The sequence below is a fragment of the Calidris pugnax genome, unplaced genomic scaffold (assembly GCF_001431845.1).
Source record: "Calidris pugnax isolate Ruff unplaced genomic scaffold, ASM143184v1 scaffold19, whole genome shotgun sequence".
NCBI lineage: Eukaryota > Metazoa > Chordata > Aves > Charadriiformes > Scolopacidae > Calidris > Calidris pugnax.
The window spans coordinates 2327986-2332070 of NW_015090775.1; the positions used below are offsets into that span (position 1 = coordinate 2327986).

General features: G+C 46.2%; 1 long non-coding RNA gene across 1 annotated transcript in view; it reads left to right on the top strand.

Annotated features, from left to right (window-relative positions):
* LOC106890426 overlaps positions 1–1793 on the top strand; it is a 3054-nt gene extending 1261 nt beyond the window's left edge. The window contains exon 2 of the long non-coding RNA XR_001412522.1: positions 162–1793. This is a non-coding gene — a long non-coding RNA (uncharacterized LOC106890426). The remainder of the gene's footprint in view (positions 1–161) is intronic.
* The last annotated feature ends 2292 nt before the right edge of the window (positions 1794–4085 follow it).

Below are 4085 nucleotides of genomic sequence, written 5' to 3' on the forward strand. Positions count from 1 at the left end.
GAGTGGAGGGGGGGAGGGGGGGGGGGCTTTTCTTTGATAGCCTTTAATTGGAATTGAAACATTCTGGGGCTGTAAACATTCTTTATTTATTCAGCACACATAAGCGGGCATTGTTTTTATCACCATCATAATTACGGTGTCCTTTTTAAACTTACTGATAGCGGAGGAGATAAGGGAATGCGCCTGGAGCTCCGGATCAAATCGCCGACTCTCCCCGGGTCACCGGGATCCACACGGTCCTTGGAGATGAGGAGCGCCAGAAGACTGTGGCCTGACCGTCCCTTACGTCACGAAAGTGATTTGTACCACATTGCTAATTTGGTGCAATTCATAACCTCCCGATCTCCTACGTTTGCAACTGCTTTTTCGGCTCGCAGGGTGTGTTTTTTTAAGATGTAGCTCCCCAGCGCAGAAATTAAGAGCAATCACCTATGTGCAGGAGAGCATCTTATTTCCCAATGTTTGTTGCTTTACCTTTGTCTAATTAAAAATGCAAACTTTTAGGATCCTTTCAGAACAAAGCCTCACCAAATCCCCTTTACGTCCAAGGATTTGCAAATTTATAAAGGCTGCATTGAATTCAGCATGGGTCAAGGGGCAAAAAAAGGGTAGAAGGTCACTGCATTTTGATTATGGGTCAGTAAACAACATGGCATGTAGTATGTGTCCAGAAACTCCTGCTAAAAAGTATTTTAAAACTACCTAACTCAAGAAATAGCCTTAGCCCGTGGTGATTATAAATTGCACAAAATTCTAGTGCGCAAGTGACACCCCAGCCCCCATGGTAAGAAAAAAAAAAACAACCACAACTTAAAAAGCACTTAGCAAAACTCTGCGCTGCTGCTTTGTTTACCAAAAAAAACCCCAACAAAAAACCACCCCAACCCCCAAAAAACAACCCTCCCCCCAAAAAACACCAAAAAACCCCGAACCAACCCAACCCTGAAACTCCCAGGCATAAGAGTGTTAGCCAGATTAGGAGTATTTTTATTTATTTTTTTTTCCCAGACTGACGGTTGGCATTTCTTTGTCCTACACATTTAGAAGATTTTGTCCTGTGTTGTGATTTGTTGCCGTACTAGAATTTACGGCAAATTTTAGGTACAACCAACAGCTGACTTTAAAATAGCAGAAGGATCCTATTATACTGTTCTTTGACCCTATTATATTTACGTTACTGGACTCTTTGTGATAGCCTCTAGCTGCTTTCAGTGTCCTCCTTGAGCAAAACATGCCCAGCGATGTCTAAAAGCAGGGTGGAGGGTTAGAAAACAAGTTCTCATTCGAAATATATATTTCTTCCCAGCGTCGTGAAAGCAAAAGGTTTATTTAATGCTTGTCAATACCTGAAGACACGGTCCAGCACTTAACAAATAATAATAATAATAAATAATAATAATAATAATACTCTAACAATGTGGCGATCCCGGTGTGAAAATGCACATGACCTCTGAGGTTTTTCGCGAAGATTTTCAGCAGAATTCTCCCCATTGGTCCCACTGCTGGTGGACATCTCTGTTGCATTTCCCAACGAAACGTTTAAAAGACTGCAAATGGTGTGTGCATTACTTCATTGCAGAAGGAAGAGGTCAGGCTGAATTGCGCTGGTATTTAAACATAATCATGCTATGAAAATAAATCAAAACATCACGTAAAAGGAGTATTTTCAATGTGACACACATTTTCTTTCTGGAACGACGGGGCTCAGCACTTCCCCGCGAGCCTATATATTTTAACACAAGTTTACAAAAATGAAAGTGTACGATTTCCAATAAATTGGGAATAGGTCTACAGCGAGGTATGATGAATATTATTTTGCTCTTTCTTTTCTAATGAGGTTTGTCCTTCGGCCAGGCGGCTTCAAGACTGAAACACTACTGCCTATAGAGTGTAGATTGCAGATTGCACGCTACTCAACGTGAAAAGGAGCACGTTTGATTGATAGTCTCTCTGTGTGTGTGTGTGTGTGTGTGTGTGTGCGCCTACACACACAACTCTCTGTAGTTGCCATGTATATGTATTTGGCAAAAGCGGGCATCTCCGGGCGTCCTTATCGTAAGAAACGCGAGACAAACACCCATCCCTTTAATCATGTTCATCTTTGATCACCAGCGAGGGTGACACAGTCCACAAAATTAACAAAGAAACTCCCTTGCTTTGGAGAGATAGCTCCGTGTACATCTGGGGCTGCACACACATGCACGACACACAGCCGGACACACCGACACGCAGGCACACACACCCCGGCTCCCAGTAAGTCAATTATTGCATAACTTTTCACGTAATTGATACCAGACACCTTTAATTTTTCATTTTCATTCTTTTGGCCGGCAATCCAAGCCATAAATGTTGGTGGCTATTGATCGCAATCCCCTGTGTGCGTGCAAATCCATTTTCAAGTCCCCTGCCTTTAATGTGCGTGTGCGTGTGCAAGGGGCCTCCGCCGCCTCTTTATCAGGATCTACACCCCCCCACACCCCCCCAACCCCCAGTCTGCTCCAAGACGACCCCGGATACACACCGTGTGCTGATGGCAACGGGAAAACACACACACCCCCCACCAAAAAAAAAAAAAAAAACAACCCAACCAACAAACAATCCAACCCAAAACAAACCACCAATAAATACCAAAAAAGCCCCAAAACAACCGATGGAGAAATCGAGAAGCAGAGGTCTGCGTGTGAGGTGCGGGGAGGGATGTGCGACCCCAAAGTGTGTGTGAGGAGAGGGTGTGGGGGGGTGGGTTTGGGGGTCTGAGGTCTCCCAGGGACCTGTGCTGGTGCCTTTCTCCCCGGCGACGTTTGACTCTGCCTCGACCCCGCGCTCCCGGCCGCACCTTTGGGGAGAAACCCCAGGTTTTGCCGTAAGAAGCCGCCACGACTTTTAAGACCTTTGGGAGCGGCGGAATGAAGCCACCAGAAATAACGCTTTATTATTAATAATTATTATTAGGGTGTTTTTTTTTAAACAGTTGCCGAATTCCCCCAGCCAGGCTGTCACCGGCAGGGCGTGGGTGCGGGTGCCCCTGGCTCCCTGCGTGGGTTGACACGGGAAAGCCACCCCAGCTGAGCTACCTGGCGAATAAAGGACTTTTCAGCCCATCGCAGCTTTTTGGGGAGCGTCTTCCCGGCAGCTTTCTCGGAGTTTACTGTTCCTTTAGTGTTGACTCCATAGCCTTAACCTTAAAGCAGGGGGAGGAGAGCAGCGGGGAGGGGGTGGGGGTGTTGGCAGCATATAAGTACATCAGGAGGAATTTTTAAACGACCTTATTGTCTCTAGCTCTAGAAAGACGGCGATGATTTCTTTTTAGCGCCGGCAGCTGTTTTCTCTCGAAAACTTTGTCTTACAGCCTCCAGCCTCCTCCGGCTGCCCCCGGGCCGGGCGGGAGGGCGGGAGGCGAGGCGGGGGGAATCCAGATGCGAGGCGAGGGAAGGCGAACTCGGCGGATGGTCTGAGCCGGTGCCGAGGCATTGTTCGCTGCTGCCTCTCGGTTACGTTTAAAGGCTGAAATATCACGAGATCCACTCAATGATCCTTCTTTTTTTTTTTTTTTTTTTTCTTTCCCCTCTTTTTTTTTTTTTTTTTTTTTTTTGTGTGTGTGTTCTAATTCGAGGGACAAAATGTAATTTGCTGTAGCTCCGCTTGCTCGGATGGGAATACTATCCCTGGGTTGCAAAGGGAAGAACTAGGCATCGAGGTTCGCACACACATGGATTAAGTTGAACAGCGGCGATTACATCTGCGCTGAGAGCAACAGTAGTCCAGGGCTGACTTTTCCAATCTCAGCCCCCTGAGTTAGAGGCTCCCTTCAATAGACTTCCTCCATTCCCGGATGCACTTCTCCAAATTCCCACTTCTCTCTAGAATTCCTGCGAAATTGGGGGCTCGCCTGCTGCATTTCGCCTTGGCGTGCCAAGCTGCCTTTTTCACAGAGTGATTATGCGCTTTATTTTAGCTGTACCTGACGGGGTAACACGAACTCCACGCACCATATTGCCAACACGCGGAGTGGATATTGACGTTTGGGATTGAAATTTTTTTTTTTTTGTGAATTTGTGGTTTTTTTTTTTTTTTTTTTTCCTCGT